Source organism: Podarcis pityusensis, assembly GCF_964106645.2.
Source record: "Podarcis pityusensis genome assembly, chromosome: 10".
NCBI lineage: Eukaryota > Metazoa > Chordata > Lepidosauria > Squamata > Lacertidae > Podarcis > Podarcis pityusensis.
The window spans coordinates 75,162,428-75,180,988 of NC_138035.1; the positions used below are offsets into that span (position 1 = coordinate 75,162,428).

General features: G+C 40.4%; 1 protein-coding gene and 1 long non-coding RNA gene across 6 annotated transcripts in view; one reads left to right on the plus strand and one right to left on the minus strand.

Annotated features, from left to right (window-relative positions):
- RASSF8 (Ras association domain family member 8) overlaps nt 1-18,561 on the plus strand; it is a 107,270-nt gene that overhangs the window by 60,945 nt on the left and 27,764 nt on the right. Inside the window, exons 1-2 of one of the 4 annotated variants that reach the window (XM_081023775.1) lie at nt 12,480-13,007; nt 14,414-14,508. The exons of 1 other annotated variant lie outside the window; for it this stretch is intronic. The gene's annotated coding sequence lies outside the window, so the exon portion shown is untranslated. Of the gene's footprint in view, nt 1-12,479; nt 13,008-14,413; nt 14,509-15,764; nt 15,880-18,561 lie in introns of those variants that run through there. 2 more of the 4 variants (XM_081023776.1, XM_081023777.1) reach the window with 2 other exon arrangements.
- LOC308486782 overlaps nt 1-18,561 on the minus strand; it is a 58,602-nt gene that overhangs the window by 36,163 nt on the left and 3,878 nt on the right. The window contains exons 2-3 of one of the 2 annotated variants that reach the window (XR_013991304.1): nt 15,950-16,122; nt 2,644-6,521 (exon numbers count right to left, since the gene is read on the minus strand). This is a non-coding gene — a long non-coding RNA (uncharacterized lncRNA). Of the gene's footprint in view, nt 1-2,643; nt 6,522-15,949; nt 16,123-18,561 lie in introns of those variants that run through there. The other variant, XR_013991303.1, reaches the window with a different exon arrangement.

Here is an 18,561-nt window from a genome sequence, read left to right on the forward strand (position 1 = left end):
TACTTGCGATGCATTTCTCTGCTGTCATTGCTTAAGGTACTGAGATTCTTTGGGGGAAAGTTTTTCTAAAGTGTCTGCTCATGGTTGGTGGCTTAGAACTATTTATCTGAAGCTGAATGAAGTTGGGATGCTAGGCATTCTTCCATCTGAACTTCCATTGTGTAGTTTAGCATTCTTTTCCAGTGGACAAGAAGCAAAACTTTTTTTAAAAAAGGATAATTTTAAAGAATAATATTCTCATAAAAACAAGTTGGAGGAAGATCTGCAAGCTTAAAAGACCATATATGAAAAGTTGACAAAGGACAGGTGTAATATCACTTTTTGTTCTTCTTTCAGAGATGGGGTGCCTGCTTCCCTTCTTATAACTTTTTTAGTAGCTTTCAACAATTTTAAGACCAGTGGGGAAGTTTTCAGAGGTGTGTTTTTTTTAAAAAAGCAAGCATGGACTAAGGTAGATTTTTCTCTGCACTAATACTATCTCTTTGTGACTCCTTTACTAGTTGACAACTTTTTGTACTTTTCATTCTACCTTGAATTCTGAACATTTAATCTGTGTTTGATGAATTAATGATGAATTAAATTGACTAAAACCGTCTTCATTCAGTTAGCTAGTATGTTGGCAAATAATTTATAATCACTGCTTAATAGAGAAATTGGCCTATAATTTTTAACTAAAAGTGGGTCAGCATCCTGCTTTGGAATCAATGTCATATAGACCTCTTTCCAGGATTCTGGTACTTTCCCCATCCCTAATATCTCATCCATTAACTCTTTAAGTGGTTGTACCAGAAAGTCTTGCAATTTTTTATACTTTGCTGATAATGCATTTGGCCCTGGCATTTTACCTATTTTAGTTTGTTTAATTGCCTCTTGCACCTCCTTTGTCGAAATGGGTGCATTTAGAAAAGCCATTTTCTCTTTTGGAATTTTTGGTAGTTTATTTTGTTTTAAATATTCTTCAATTTTCTCTTTGTTTTCAGGATCTGCTTAGTACAGTTCTGTATAGTATTCTACAATTTGCCTTCGTGTATCTTTCAGATTATCTATTACTTTCCCCTCTACATTTAATTTATTTATTAAATTTATGCCCTGTTTTCTCCTTAAGTGCCATGCCAGCAATTTGCCTGGTTTGCTAGCATATTCAAAAATTTTCTGTTTCATCCTTTTTATTTTCCATTCTATTTCCTGATTTAACATCATTGAGTATTGTGTTTGTGTCAGGGAACTGCCATCGGTGCAGGAGGGAGAGAGGAAAAGCCGGATGGATTACAGAGAGCCCCCAAAGGTAGTGGAGAGGAGCTGCAGGGTTCGGAGGAGGCGAGGCGGTGCCAGGACACCTTGCCTGGGCAAAGCGGGGAGGGGAGAGGTCCACCGTTACCCACGCCCTACTTGCACAGTAAGGTTTCGCGCAGAGAGGGGAGGCGCAGACTGGGCGTCAAGAAATTACTTTGCTGGGAAAGTTTAAGCCCCGCCCACTCACGGATTCTGCCAGTGAATGAGCCAGCCAAGGGAGAGTGGCGCTCTGGACAGATAAAGTTTATTTTGCAGCAAAAGCAAGGTTTCACAGCCGAGCAGGCTGTGAAACCTTTGCCTGCTTGCTCTCGAGCAACCCCTTGGAAACATAACAGTTTGTAACATCTTTCTTGTTTGTTTTATTGCTTCATTCCCCAGGTTATTAACCAACTCTTTCTTTTTTAATCAATTCATCCAATACTTCTTTCTTTCCTTCCTTCTCTAATTTTATTCTGATAAGCATTTTGTTGGATGAAAAAAAAACCTCTCATTACTGCTTTACTGGCATCCTAGACCACTTTTTTTTTACCTGTTTCTTGATTTAAATTTAATTCAAAATAATCTCACAGGGTTTTTCTGTTTTTTGTAAGATTTTCTGATTATCTACAAGTTCCTCATTTAATCTCCATCTAAACAGGGTATTCTTTTTCTCTTTCTAGTTCTAATATTATTGAACTGTGATCCAAAAGTGTTCTTGGTTGTATCTCTACCTTTTTGGCCTGTATAGATAATTCTCTCGAGAGCCACGCCTAGTTGATTCTTCCACTGGACTGATGTGGTTCTGAGAAGAATGTGTATTCCCTATGCAGTGGGTATTTAAATCTCCAAATATCTGTTGAGTCAAAATTCTCGACCAGTTTTTTAAAAGTTGCGGGTAGCCTCCCTTGTTTTGTTTCTGTTTTTCTTATTGTTCTATCCATTTCTACTTTTTTTTTTAAATGATATTTATTAAAAGTTTAAAAATTACAGAAAAAAGAGAAAAAGAAAACAACAAAAAATTGACAAAACATACATTGCAATACATAAAAGAAAAAGCATAAAAAACAATACTACAATACAGCAGAAAAAAACAATAACATTAAAACACACATCCAGTGTTCCATATCTTTATCTTTCATTTACTTGTTTCATCGACCTCCTCACACCTCCCTTTTTGTATTCTAATTTAATTAATTGTTTCAGCAAATTCTTTCCATCTTTCTCAATTTTTGTTATATAATTTATCTTAACGATCTGACCTTTTAATTAACTCAACAAATCCTTTCCATCTTTCACTATATTCTGTCATTCAATTTACCTGAATTTATTTAACCTTATCTTACCATAAAAAAACCTTAAAACTTAATACTTATTTGTACATAACTCCTTATATCATTTCTACTAAAGCCAAATAATTTCATTCCAACATTTTTCCTAATACTCGTTAATTTTACACTAATTCTCAAAGTAATTTTTTAAAAAAACTTTCTTCCAATCTTCATCCAACGTCTCTTCTTCCTGGTCTCGGGTATTGTCAGTCCTTCTTCTCCATTCCATCTAGTCCATCAACCTGGTGATCTTATGTCCGAGGCTCTTAAGTCTTTTCCATGTCCCTTCTGCAGATCTTCTTCTTGTTTATACCTGCACTTTACTTTGTCTTTTGTTGATCTTTTTCTTAATTTCTTTCCTTTCTCATTGGGGGGTAGGTCTCGGGAGGACTCCAATCCAAAAATATCTCCATCTCCCCTCAGCAGATCAGCCCATTCCCCACAGTCCCATTCCCCACAGTCAACACTGTAGTCCAGGAAATATTTAAAAGCATGTTTCAAAGTCCTTCCAAAATTAAGGGCCCTCACAACTCCAGACCCCCCCGGTCCACTCTAGATTCAAACTTCAAAAACAGCGGCTTATGCTCCTGCAAGGCCTCTTGGTCTGCATGGGTCAGAAATCTTCCCATTGGAAATGCTTTGGGTAACCTTGACATTTCAGATGTTGTACTTGGGCAAACCAGGCATAGGTTTTCATAGAACAGGGAAATATCTTGAGGCTTTCGGTTACATTCTTGTTAAAGCCAATGAAAGCTGTTGTAGCTTGCAATATGTAGGCTACTGGGTCTTTTGTTGTTTTAATTGTAAACTTAATGGACTGTTGAGAGTAAAAATGGTGCTTTCTTATTGGACACGGCTGGCCATTAAGTGGTGGAACAAGAACACTGTAGACACAGTGTCTATGGCAACATAGTCAGGCTTTCAAGCACATAAAAATTTAAATAATATGACCTTTCTAAACTAATGTCAAAGATTTAAAACAGCAGTCATCTACATGTTGGGCCCTGATGAGTTGGACCTCATCTCCACCAGATAGACATTTTATTGCCGGGAAAAGTTAAATTAGAGGTCATTATTACTGAGAGCCATCCAGTGCTGAAGAAGCATAGCTCCACACTGTGCTGTTGCTGTGAACTTGTGAACAAAATTTATTCCAATATTTGTGTGTTGCTTGTGTGTGAAACAGCTAAAATTAGAACATTTCAATTTTTTAAAAAGTGTTTTGCTTTCCCTGAAAATGCTTTTTATTTATGTTTTTGTATAAATATAACTATAGCAGATATTTATACTGTATCCACATTAAACTCAGGCTTCCAACTATTATACATTTTGTATACAACAGTTAACAAAGAGTCAGTTACCGGAAAGTGTAGAGTCATGGAGGAGGAAGAGGGGAGAAGAATTTATGTGGTAAAACAGTCTGAAAAGCATTGCAGGTCCCCTCCCCCCTAGATTTTACTACCTTTGCTTTTAAAAAGGAAATGACTGGCATGGCTAGTGAAGAATCATTATCAGCTGCCTCTAACGCTGAAAAACCTGCAGCTGACCTTGTTTCTCCCTGAGTTTCGGTTCTTTAGTTTCTCCCTGGCCTGTATAATTCAGCGCATTGTTCAAGGGCAGGGGCTAATCTTTTAATACACAGCGGCTGTTACCTGTTACAATCCCATTAGGTTTAGGTGAACTGTAAATCATGAGTAAATGCTTACGTTATAAAAGCTGCATTGAATCTAAATAATTCTTCTCTACACCTAGTGCTATACCAGTCTTAAAACATGGTAGCTGCCCTATTCTTGAGGAGGCGTTCAGTAATGGTCCATGGGGTAAGTTTCTTTCATAGGTTTTGGGTTGCATTTGAATCACTCTTCCTCCAAAAATTAGATAGTGTGTTGCAGCAAGTAGGGCTGGGCGATAATTTGGTTTTCAACATCATGACAGCTAAACATTGCGATATAGCAAGATATCACAGTGTCTGAAACATGGAACTATGTAGGGTTTGCGTGAAGATTGGGCGATGGAGCAGCTGTGGAGATCTGTGGGTGGGGGAGATGGGGTGAGTGGGTGAAGGAGCAGGGGCAGCCAGTGTGAAAATGGGAGCAGCCTGTCAAGCAAGGAAAGTGGGGCAGGCAGAGGGAAAGGAGGTGCTGGGCAGTTCTGTGCCTGACAACTGGCTGAAGTGCGACGAAGCAGCCAGAGTGGGGAGAGGAAACACAGCAGTTATGGCAAAGTGCTGAGCCTGGAACTGTTCTGCCATCGGCTGACACGAACCACAAGGAAGGCACAGCAGGGATTGGGACACTAGACTGCCATCAACGGGAGAAGGGAGGGGAAAGGGAGCCGAGAGGGCAGCCATCCAGAGGGAACCAGCTCCAATGGAACCCAGTTGGTTTGGCTCCTCCTGCTCTCCTCCCCTTCCTGCCCCTTGGAGGGCAGCAGCAGGCAGTCACCGTATACAGGGATGGGACCACTCAAATTGCCCACAATTATACTGCCCCCTGGAATTTTGAACACGGTTTGCAATATGTTGCCAGGTCAAATTAAATGAAATGCTTACCACAATGCAGACTTCATACTTGTACTGAACGATGTAGCAATACATCACACAGGCCTAGAAGCAAACCTGTTTCATGTAGGTGAAGCTGAGATAGAGCAACTTGCCCGAGGCCCCATCCAATGCGCTTCCTAGCCAAAGAGTTTTAAACTGGAGTCTTCCATGTTTCTGTTAAAGCCTAATATCCCAGGCGCTGCACCATGCTAGAAAATTAAAAACTTAGGGGCAGGTTTCATGTAGGGTTGTGTAAAACAGTAGCATATTCAGATGATATTTTCAGGGAGCTAAGGCACCAATTGGTGAGAACTATTATCTCATGCAAACATCTTAATTTGCCTTCATCTGTAGTTCTCAACTTAGTCACTAATGTTTCTCAGCTCCAGCTTTCCCGAAGGACACCCAGTCACAGCAAAGAGGTAACAACATTTCTAGATATCCTGACAGAGTGGAGTTGTGCCTCTGCCCCCAGCTGAGCCAGTCTTCCACTGGTGCCCATTGACATTTGCTGGGTGAAATGGGGACTACCACTCTGAGTGACGCATCACACAGTCTGGCACTCCCCTCCCACCCAGCAAATGTGGGGGTGGCCCACCAGCAGGAGACCTCACAGCAGCTTGTTCCTTTTTCTTTTTTTTTAGTTTTTATTTATACTTTTCAAGTTCATACATTTCATTAGATTTACAATAAGTTTAACACTTCAAAGTTCGACTTCCTTCCCCCTCTTTCTGCGGTTCCTTAAATTTATTTTTTATTATCTTCTGCATATCCAAATTCATTTTTGCTCATTTAATTACTTTAAATATATACTCTTATGAAACTGCAGGTTATTGCAATAATCCTGCCAATGTTTTTATCGGTTTGCAAATTATCTGTAAATATTCAATAAACTATTTCCATTCTTTTATAAAAGGTTGTTAGCTTGATTTCTTATTATTCTGGTACGTTTTGCCATTTCTGCATATTCCATAAGTTTTTGTAGCCATTTTTCCTTTGCTGGGACTTCTGCTTCTTTTCACTTTGGTGCAAACTCTGGTTTCTCTTCATATCGTATACAGTCGTAGTTTGGTTCTCAAACAGAATCCGTTCCAGAAGTCCGTTTGACTTCTGAAAACGTTTGAAAACCAAGGTGTGGCTTTTGATTGGCTGCAGGAGCTTCCTGCACTCAATCAGAAGCCGCGTTGGACGTTTGGCTTCCAAAAGGAAGTTTGCAAACCGGAACATTTACTTCTGAGTTTGTTAGACAATGGTATAAAATATGAAGTCTTAAAATGTCAGATATAATGTTTTAAGCAAGTACCTAAAAGATAATATAGCGGGGAGGGTGCTCCACAGTGAGGCCAGTTAGAAGCTCAGGATATTGGGTGTCCAGAATTCTGTCAAAAAAAATGAGGACTGAGCTAGAAGATGGCTTGGTGAAACGGCATTCCCTGATAGTCTGTAAAAAGAGTGTTGGTATAGTAATGCTGAATCGCCAATTTCTTCAATGTGCTGAAAAATGGGAAAACCCAGTACCTTTAAAAAAAAAAAAAAATACAGTTAGCCCCAAGGGTACTCTGGGTTAAATAATGTAGCTTGGGGACTTTTGATAGGCTTTGCTGACTCTACTTGCGTTCTGCTATATAATTGCAGTTTTACCCAATGATTGTTGTTTTGTGGTGGTTTTAAGGTTCAGGGCTCTCTTTGGATGCCAAGCTTAAAGCAATTGTGTTGATTGAAAAATAACACAAAGGATTTTTGAGTGATTATGCTAGCACTCTTGAATCTTACTTTGCTACTTTAGATTCCCCATTTATGTTAGGAGTAGGAGAATGCTTGTTTATTGTCACTGGAGGAATCTAGAGATGTTTTGTTCAATTCCTTTTGGACATGTTCCTGAGTTTCAGGAAACAACACTAATTATATCCACTTAACTTCTCTGAAAATCAGGACAGTAGAATATCCTGGAAACTAGCCCACAATCATTACTGAATTTGTAAATGGACATACTGTTTCTTGGACCCTTTCTCTATGGGATCATTTTGGGTATACATTGCCCTTCAACTTACAATTTATCTATCCCAATGTGTATATACGATTTTTCTTCACTGGAAGTGAAAGAAAATGGTCTTGTAGCCAAAATACCGCTCAATGATACTACGTTCACACATAATTTTCACTTTTATGTGTTTAGCTAGCCCATCACCAATGTTATCAAAAGCTTGACACTTAGGCTGCAGAGTCTTCGCATTTTGTGAGTGAAAGAAGCCCTGTATGTGCACAGATGCTGCATGCATTTGATATTTAATGTGCTGCAATTCCACTTTCCACTAATCTGTTTCTTAGGTCTCTATAGGCCAACTTCTGGGGACTTGCCTCTATGACTCAATTGACTGATATTTAAATTTTTAGTATGTGCGATCCAGTTAAGGAGCACTAAAACACTTGCATTGCCATAGACTCCATATACCTCAACAAATCATCAGCATAGCTGGATCACCTTTCTGGGGGAAACCTGGATGAAATATTATTGTTAGTCCATACTATGTCTGTTTTATCAGTGCCAGTGGCTTGCAATTTTGGGGGGCCCAATTTAAAGTGCTGGCTTAAACCTTTTAAAAGCTTGTGACCAGACTATCAAAAGACAATCCTGTCTCACAAGCAGCTACTCAAGCCTTAAAAGCCTCTTTGAAGGCCCTGCTCTGGGTGCCCTTGCCAGATGGTCACTCTCAAGTACCAGGAGAAGGATTTTTCAGTAATGGCATTCAAGAAGGCTCACTTGCTGCTCTCTTTGTGGACCTTCCAGCTCCAGGTAAAGAACTTTCTGTTCACCCAGGCCTTTTAAGTAACTTGAGTAAATGTGGGCCTATGTGTCTTTAAAAAATCTTTTTTAGATTTCTTGGGTGGGTGTTTGTGTTTATCTAGTCCCCCCCTTTAATTGTTGTTTATGTTACTTCGTGTGTTTCTATTATTTTCAGTCAGTCAGAGAACGTTGACGTTGTTTATGAGGCAGTGTGCATAGAAAAAAGATAAAGGAGTGGGTGGTGCCTTGGGTTAAACCACAGAGCCCTAGAGCTTGCCGATCAGAAGCTGCACTCTGTGGTAGAGAGAAGCATCGTGTATTATGGCAGCCTTCTGTTGAGTCACCAATACTTCCTGCAGTCGCTGCATTTGGATGGGAGAACACCTTTTAACCAGGTCCTGTCCTATTTAAGTTGTTGGAAAGCTGACAAGATCACAGTCCAGGAAATTGGATATTAAGTTACCTCAGGGGCTAAAGAAAGAATGGGGAATTAGGATTATGGGATTAATGACACATTTTTTGCACTCAGTTTTGGCACCAGCAGTTGGTTTTTACCCTTCACTGTCAGTAAGCAGAGAGAATGTAGGAGCAAGGTGGTGTAACAATTTTCATGTGTGATCTTTCTTACTATCAAAAGTTTGCTTGTCTGTGTTAAAACAATACTTTGAAAGCTCTTTGTGCAGTTTTCAGCCATCAGATCAGTTATTCTTTGTATTTCTTTTTGGACCTGTTACTATCTGTCCAGTTTGACTTGGAGCTGAGCTGCAAACTAAGTACAATCAGGTAGTAGAGTGATTCTCGGTCTGTACTACTTTAGAAAATATTAGTGTTTTTGTATTTGAAGGTTCCTTAATGTAAAAAACCCCCATGAACTTCAAGTCTGCCTGGCATATTTTAAAAAGTCAGCTCAAGTGCTTGTATAAAAACCATAAGGACGTGGGTAGCACTGTAGTCTAAGCCACTGAGCCTCTTGGGCTTGCCAATTAGAAGGTCAGCGGTTCGAATCCCCGTGACGGGGTGAGCTCCCATTGCTCTGTTCAAGCTCCTGACAACCTAGCAGTTTGAAAGCATACCAGTGCAAGTAGATAAATAGGTACCACTGTGGTGGGAAGGTAAACGGCGTTTCCATGCGCTCTGGCTTCTGTCATGGTGTTCTCTTGCGCAGTTTAGTCCTGCTGGCCACATGACCTGGAAAACTGTCTGTGGACAAACGCCGGCTCCCTCGGCCTGAAAAGTGAGATGAGCATCTCACCTCATAGTTGAATTTGACTAGACTTAACCGCCTTTACCTTTACCTTACGCCTTTACCTTTGCCTTTTTTACCTATCAAAACCATTCAAATTTCACATGTACATTGTTTTCCTTTTAAATCTCCTAATATAGAAGAAAAATGAATGATGTTATCTTGGGAAGTGAACTCTTGCTATGTTATTCAGGAATGTGAGTTTGTGATCTTTCTTTACTCTCTTCCTGATTTCAAAAAGTTTATTGTGAAACAATGTGGTGCTTGTTCCTGCGCAATCTGTGTTGTAGCTTTTATAATGACCTTGCATTTGCTCAGTCCAGTGAGACAATGCATAGTTTATAGATTTAACGTGATTATGTTTAAAGCTTCTGTTTCAAACTGTGTTTTCCAGACTAATAGCCTTGTTAACACCTACATTTATGGTTGATTATTGCATTCTTTTACAATACTCTTTTTCCACTTTTTTATAGAATAGTAGAACTTTGGGATTGTGACTGCTCAAATGCAGCTGAGGGTTTGGACTGGTGTGAAAAATGGAATCAATGAGGATTCTCCCATAATAGGGTAGGAATATGAAAGAGTCTGCAGGAATCTAGAAACCCATACAGAATCATTCAGATGCTTCTCCCATGGCTTCAGGGAACATTCTGTACAGTGAGAATAACTTTCCTCACCAGTACTAAGTTTTGCAAACTTTTTTGTCTTCCCCTCACAATAAGTATCATCTGTGAGAGCTGCATAATGAAGTCTACACAACATAGAAAAGAAATCTCTAAATGGTACTTTTATTATCCACTTCAACAAATGGTCTTTTTCAAATTCGTACAAATGAATAGCTTCTACATCGGGGGGGGGGGGGAGTTTCTTATCAAATTGCCGCTTGAATGATGAAGTGCGCTTGTTTTTTTAGGACATTGTGTTACATTAAGATGGATAAAATAGGAAGTGTCTGTGGGATTCTTCAATTCCAAGAATATCTTTATTGAAAATGCAAGTACAAATTAAAGGAGGACGATGATTTGATATTCCAAATTTGGAACTATATTACCAAGCTTATTTAATATCAAATGCTAAATACAGTGGTACCTCGGTTTACGAACTTAATCCATTACGGAAGTCTGTTCTTAAACTGAGGTGCGCTTTCCCTAAAGAGGTCTCCCGCCACCGGTGCCCTTCCACCTTTCGGCTTCCATCCTTACACCAACGTAAAGTTCACAAACCAGGACACTGCTTCTGGTTTTGTGGAGTTCGTAAACTGAATCGTTCGTAAACAGGGCTGTTCTGAAACCGAGGCACCACTGTATTGGAAATCTAAAACCAGTGTAAATTTTCTGACCTGGGCAATTTTACACTATGCATATGCAGCTCCTTCGGTTGGGTGGACAGCAATAGGATCAAAATATGTTAGAACTTGAAACAATTATATCAGTTAGAAAGATATGGAATATAATGTCTCGTAAAAAAAAAATATTGGATCAGTTTCCCCATGCTAGACTGACTCTGTGGGTTGATGCAACCAGATCCTATTGCATTATCATGTTAAAAGGGATATTGTAGAGTTGGAAATAGTTCTGAAAGGGAATGGAGCAACTCCCCTAGGAAGGAGGACTGCAGTGTTTGGGACTTGTTAGTTTAGAGAAAAGGCAAGTAAGAGGTGGCATGGTACAAGTCTATAAAACGAAGCCCGTCCGTCCCCCTTCACTCATAACACTCATGGACATCCAGTGAAGCTGAATGGATTCAGGACAGATAAAGTTATTTCTTCACACAGCACATCCTTAAACAATGGCATTGGCTCCCACCAGAGGCTGTGATGCCCACCAACCAAGATGGCTTTAAAAGAGGATAGGACAAATTCATGGAGGAGAAGAAGGCTATCAATGGCAACTAAACCTGATGACTTTGTTCTGCCTCCACAGTTGGAGGCAGTGATGCCTCTGAATACCAGTTGCTGGAAACCGCAGGAGGGGAGAGGGCTTTTGTTTTTCTGCAGGCAACCCATTGGCCACTGTGGGAACTCAATGCTGGTCTAGATGGGCCATTAAATAACATGTGCTAGAAATAAAGTTTTATTATGGAAAATATAGTTTTTATTTTAAAAAGCCTGTCCCCGCCCTTTCCCCCACTGTTGGGAAGAGGCGGAAGCATTTCATTTAGCCCTTTGTTTACTAGTTCCACAGTGTTTTATGTCTTTATTACAAGTGATATATGGGGAGCCTTCCAAGTAGGGAGTAGAAGCCATCCCAGAAGAAAGTATTTTAAATTGGTTTTTAACTGACAATCAAATTCAGATAAGGAGGAAAGAATTCAGCACCTATATGCTTGGAGAAGCTGTTTCTAACTACCAGGAGAATTTAAGTATTTGTGATGTTTACTTTTTTCAGTCTTTGTTTGGTTTTCATTATGTTGGTTTCGTCATTCCATTAAAGGATTTGTACAGATTGTAAGACCTGCGTCCCCCACTTGGGCTTATCTGCTTATATATCATTAAGCCTAGTTTGATTAATTTTCTCTCATTAGGTAAGAGGAAGGTTATGCTTACTTGACAGATTTCAGAGAATGGGAAAACAGTATGCTGACAGTAAATTATTCAAAACTGGCAGGCTTTGTTTAGGTTTCCACACAATGATTTCACTATCAGGTCTTGGAAGTTTTCACGTCTGGTGACTGGCTAGTTTGTGTCAAAAGGGCAAATTGTGCTTTTGGAATCTTTACCTTTTAACACCATGATACTTTTATGGTTAATGACAGGCTTTGTGGGAACTATGGTAAGGGTCAAGTAATTTCCTTTTGCATTTTAAGGCATTGTTCTCAGACTCTTTTGACTTGGGCTCCCCTTCTAAACTTGTTGCCTTTTCAAGGACTCTCGCATGCCCAATCCTAGTGCCCAGTGACAACACCGGTCCTGAAAGACCTACATTGGCTCCCAGTACATTTCCGAGCACAATTCAAAGTGTTGGTGCTGACCCTGAAAGTCCTCAACGGCCTCGGCCCAGTATCCCTGAAGGAGCATCTCCACCCCCATCGTTCCACCCAGACACTGAGGTCCAGCTCCAAGGGCCTTCTGGCGGTTCCCTCACTGCGAGAAGCCAAGTTACAGGGAACCAGGCAGAGGGCCTTCTCGGTGGTGGCGTCCGCCCTGTCGAACGCCCTCCCATCAGATGACAAGGAATAAACAACTACCTGACTTTTAGAAGACACCTGAAGGCAACCCTGTTTAGGGAAGTTTTTAATGTTTGATGTTTTATCTTGTTTTTAATATTCTACTGGGAGCTGCCCAGAGTGGCTGGGGAAACCCAGCCAGAGGGGCGGGGTATAAATATTGTTGTTGTTGTTGTTGTTGTTGTCCTTTGCATACATTCTGCTGCTATTCAAAATTATATGTGGATTGGGTGGAAGGATATTTTGGCTAGGATTCAACTACCCTTCAGTAGAACCTCTGCACAATGACTTTTGGTTGTGCAGCAGGGCTTGCCCTCTTCTCCTTCCCTATGCCCTCCCCCAAACGCCTCTGCAAGGGTCAGGAGCAACCCACCCACCCCATAGAACAACTGCCTTAGTGTGAATTCAGTTCCTCTAATTAAGATTATTTTAACAGAACTACATCTATTTTTTCTTCTCTCCCTCTATGATGCAGCAGCTTGCACTGTTTCCTTCCACAGAAGAGAAGAAACTATTGCTAGTTCTCTTAGCAGCAGTAGATCACTGCCAGAGTTTATTCCACTCTTTGAGAAGTTGGACTTAAGCTAAAGAGAGGGAAGCAAAGCTTAGAAGACCAAGCTATTAAAAAGTGGAAATTGACAGAAGGCTGGAACCCTGGCAAATTGAATAAAGGTAGTTGGCAAAATGAAGTTAGCATGCAAAATTAGCTATTGAAAGGCAATTTGAGCTTCAGCATATTTTTGTGGAGAAAATGCAGAACTTAAGTACACAGACTGGACTGACTGGATTTCTCTACCAAGATGGAAATATATCTGGATTGACATCATTAGGAGTGTGGCAAATACATATTGGTATTGTCTGAAATCTGATAACAGCAAAAAAATGAAGTTTTAAATAGTCTATACTTACAAATGGGTGCACAATTCAAATTGCTGTTGATGTGCAAAAGGAAAGTGTAAGTTGCTTTCCAGTTATGGTGCATAGATGACTGAGGGGGGAGGATGAAAGCTGCCACACAGGCCTTTCTTCCTCTCCTCCCTCCCAACAAAGCCAGAATCAGCACCCTAAACCAGCCCTGGGCAGAGGAGGGAGGGAGGGGAAAGGCAGGCAGGAGCAGGAAGGGCACAGCAGTGGGAAGGGGCTCTTGGCAGGAAGGTGCTGGTGGTCAAGAGGAGCGGTGGAAGGCCTGGCTTGCTGGCAAAAGCACTTCACACCCTTGTTCGCTTCAAGGGTGGGGAGCTTTCTTTCTTATGTTAGGGGTAAAGCTCAATTCCATTAATAAAAAATAAAATTTAGAACAGAGATAGACAGGTTGCTGCCATTAATTAGGGGGAAGGTTTTTCTCTTGAATGCAGTTTGTTGCCTTGGACAAGTCAGCCTTGCAGGATTGTTGGAGGATAAGACGATGTTCGACTGCTCCTCTTGGAGGCAGTGTGTCTCCTAATGTCAGTTTCTAGGAATTGCAGGTCTGGAGAGTGCTGTTGTGCTCAGGTACTCCTGTGAGCATCTGGTTGGGCACCTTGACACTAGGGCTGTATCCACACAGCTATAAAAAAAGACTCTGAAGAAAAACATTTTAAAGCTCACAATGGAAAATTTCATATGTTCTGGTTTCAGCTCTACAGTGCCATCTGGTGTCACAGTGCTATAACACATTTATAACAGTGTTGTTTTGTTTTGTTTTGTTTTGTTTTGTTTTGTTTTGTTTTGTTTTGTTTTGTTTTGTTTTGTTTTGTTTTGATGTAGCTAAGTCCTTGGATGTTAGACCAGATAGGGCTTTGGCCTGATCCACAAAATGCAGGCAGCAGTGTTAGAAACTCAGATATATAATCTAATCGCCAAATGGCACCTTAAATCTAGGCTGCAGTCACCACAATGGAATGTCTAGGCACCGTCCCCCGATGGCATCATCATCATCATCATTATTCATTCTGTTTCTATATCACTTTATATTTTAAAGAACAAATCTCAAAGTGTTTTATACTAAAACATCAGTCAAACAATTCAGAATAAAACCGATTCAAGATTCAAGGAAAATATTTCAGATCCTTCTCTAGACGACATTTTGCATTCTCCAGTCGCCAGCCTGGCACCCAGAGATCTCCACTTGGTCACAATTGGACCTGCCCCAGTCACAAAACACACCTGGTTAATTTCGAACACTGGCAGGAAGGTATGTTTGTCTTAGCACCCCTGAATCCCAGTGGTTATAAGTACATGGGGAGAGGCATAAGATTGCAGTGGGGAATATAGTACTATAATTACTTTGTGGAACTACAATTTTAATTCAATTTCTAGTTAATTACATAATAGCAATGCCTTAGCAGCAATGAGGACAGCACAGCTATATTCCAAGAGTGGTTGCTGATTGGTTTTTGGCAAGCATGATTTCAGCTTTCTGTAGTTTTGCCAAAGGTCTGGCACTAGTACTTTGAAATCTGACAGTGGTGGAAATGGCAATTGTTGACTTTAAAAACAGCAACCCCCCCCCCCCCAATTGGGTGGTGGACTGCAGTTTTGTGGGGGGTGGACTTTAACTAAAAACATGGCTGCTACTACCTCTCATTCTGTGTCCCTGTTCCCTGTGTATGCTTCATCATTAAAAAAAAAAAACTGAACCAGGGGTGCCAATTGTACCATTATGGGGAAAGGACTTGAAAGGGCATGGTTATTTTTTGTATTGGGTCTGGGGAGGTGTTCCTGAAAGGTTATTATTCTTTTGCATGTTGATTGTAGTAGCTGTACTTTGCATATCAAACTTATTAAAATGGGAAAATTCAGCAGAGCAATGAATCCTGCCCAAAGTGCACAGCATAACATCTCTCTGTTTTCAGTACAAACCTGAGTTCAAAATGAGTGGGGAACAGAGTGTTTATGTATGGTACTAGGAATGTAAAAGTTTGATAAAACAGTGTTGCTTTATCTGTATTCCAGGTCTGGGCCTGGTGTCAAATAGTGCAAAAACACCATGTGGTATATCCTGTTGTTTGCTGACAACTAGCAATCTAATACTAGATTTCTCAATCCCCGAACAAACAGTATCGTAATTTTCTGTCGGCTGCACAATACCAGCAGTACTCTGTCAAAACATACTTTCAAAGATTAACATTAGAAAGGAAACTTGCAGAACAAAGAGCAGGATTGTAGCCAAGCTAGAGTGCTAACTTTTTGCCTTTCTCTTGGTAAAGTAGCACATTGTAACACTTTAGTACAGTTAATAATGCTGATGTAAAAAGCTTTGCTTGGCGTCACTCATGCAAAAAATAAATAAAAAATGTACATAATATTCTATATTTTTCCTCATTTACACAACAAGATGTTTTAAGTCCTGTGGTGTCTTCTATTTCTGAGCCAAATAGTTCTCGACACCAAACAACAACGCTTCAGGCAAACTGCCAAGAATGAGAGTTTCAAAAGTGTTCTAAAGGAGAGGAGCGGTTGAGCACATACTTCACCCATAGGAAGCCACAGGTTTCCCTCATTGGCATCTATACATGAAAAGGATGTTCTGGAGAGCCGTAGCCGGTGCAAGCAGAAATGCTGAGTAAGATGAACCACTGACATGACTCTGCACAGACCTGATTTTAAAATGGCAATATGCAAGAAGAACTTACCTGTGTGAACTGCCATGTCGCCGGTTTCAGCCAGCTTTGCATGCTTGACCTTCTGGTGTCAGCCTTGGCCATTGATTTCTAGCATGATCAAGCTGTATGTTCATGTTGTTACTTAATGGCAGCTGATGTAGAACACTACATAGCTAAATTTTTCTTGCATTGATAGCATTTAACTGAAAAATATGTACCAAGAGTGAACTGTAGGTTAGGATAATGTGGGCACCCTCCCTTTTCATGTTCTGTTTAATTAAACATTTGAAACTATAACCTGGAAAGTATAACGTACGGACATAGCTGTCAAGTGTCCCTTATTTGAAGGGACAGTCCCTTATTCCAGCGCCATGTCCCGCTGCTGTCCCTTATTGATGGATGTCCCTTAAATGTCCCTTAAATGATGTCCCTTAAATTTCAAAGGAAGCAGCTCCTCTCCCTCCCTCCCTGCCGGCCAGGGAGGAGGGAGGCTCCAACTGTGTTGCTTCGCTGTGTTGCTCACCTAATAAGAAGTCTAAGAACGACTGGGGGGTGGAGCTTGCATGCCTTGTGTGTGGCTATTTAATGCAAGCTGAGGGGTTTTTTGAATGCTGGACGCCATTTTGTTGCATGTGCTGCTACAAACTTTGCAGTGCAAAGCCAGGCCGGGGAGCCCTCTTAAGTTGAGACTGCATAGGCCTTGTGGTGCATGTGGTTCAGATTCTATTCAGTTGAACCTCTGGTTACAAAGTTGGTTGGACAGTGTTTTCGAAGCTACCCAGCCTGAGTTTGACCAGACTGCAGGAGGACAGGAAGACTGGAGTGCCTGGAACAGGTGAGGCTGCAGGTCCCTTATTTTCAAATCTGTAAGTTGACAGCTATGTGTACGGATTAGGGTAAACATAAACTTACGATGCTTGAGAAACAAAAAATTAGCCCCCCTTCCAGTTTAGTAGTTGAGGATTAATAGTGTTACTAAAGTTAGGATAAATCTATTTTAAAAAAATGATTATCTAAATGATGCACATGCCTCTTATTTGAAAGAAGAGTATCACATGTATGCAATTTCCTCTTTATTGTGTAAAAATGATTGCAGCTCTTGAGATAAATTTCCTTCTGTATAAAAATAAGGTACCTATACTAAAGCTAATCTGCAACATGTATGCATGATTGCCATTTTAAAACCTTATTACTGTGAGTACTTCATCAGGTGTAGTTTTAAAAGCTTGGCAATAAATCACAATAGAAGAGTATTTCCAAGGTATGTGCAGCAAATGTTATACCACATCTGAGCATAACTGTCAATCAGATTCTTGTATCCTACAACTCATAATAAAATGAAAATTAATTATGTTTGTCTCTTCCCCTCCCCCTTCAGTGGAAGTGCATAGGCTTTATTGTTTGCCCTGCAGCATATATATTTTTAGACTGAGAATAATAACTAAATTTGGATGTGGGGTTTTTTTTTAGAACTTCTTTAAATCCCTCAGCATTTCCATATGCCAGGCTTTAAAGTGGTTGAACTGGTTTTTAACACAAGAGTATCCTAGTTTTCAAGTTCCTCAGAGCTGTTTATCAGGCAGCATGTGTTCTGAGCTCTGCACTGTAAAGTTTGAAGGAAAATATTGGTGAAGGGGGCTGCTGTAGCCTAGACAAGATGAGGAAGCACTTTTTGAGGATCATCTTCCTGACTAAACACCTTCTTATGGCAGAATTTTGCTGCACCTTCTTTAAATAAAGTGAAATTCTGAGTTGAGGATTTCTGGTCTGTAAACCACACTTGTTTCATTGTTGCACACTGCATATTTTCTCACTAAGGCCACATGTGCAAAGCTTGTAAACCACTCATAAAGATCCATTCATTAGTGTTTCAGAGGAAAAACAGTCCAAAATGTCTTCAATCAAGTTGCTGCCTAACATTGTAAGCATTTTTACATGGGGGGGGGGGTATTACACACTAAGAATAAAATAACATTGCCTGACATTTCTACATAATTTGTAAACCCAGCTAAGAAAACATCATTGTTTTCATAAAGTTCTTGGCTAGAAACGATTTTTATATCTAGATGCAGAGAATAGATGTTAGTTATAAGGTGAACAATTTTTGATGCAAGTAATCTTGTGTTTTGGAAAGCCTGGTTTTTGTGTGTGCCAACGTTCACTCTTCTGCAAAATATTACATATATTGGGGATGTACAAAAAGAATTTAGATCAGTTTGTGGCTTTTCTATAGAAGAAAAGCAGGTTGTCCTCATGAGGCTGCCCCATGCCGTTTTGTAAAAAGGAAGGTATGATGTCAACAGTGTGAGGGCCAAGTGATGAGGAAAGAGATTAGTCAGCTGAACGTACCTCCACAGATGATGCCTAAAGGGTACACTCTGTCCCTGGCCACATCCACCACAGATATGCTCTCACTCAGTGAACAGCCGATTTTCACCAGTACTATTCTATCTCGCTTTAAGGGCCTGGTCTGTCCAGCGGGGGGGGGGGGGGTGAGGGGAGGAGAGGATGTGTCAGGCACCATTGGGCAAGATGGGAGGAACAGCTGCCAATCCTTGAATGCTTTCTTGTATTCTTCTAGTGGCCGGTCCCTTAGTCATAAATTACTAATAACAGAGCTATCTCTCCTGAACCATAACAGA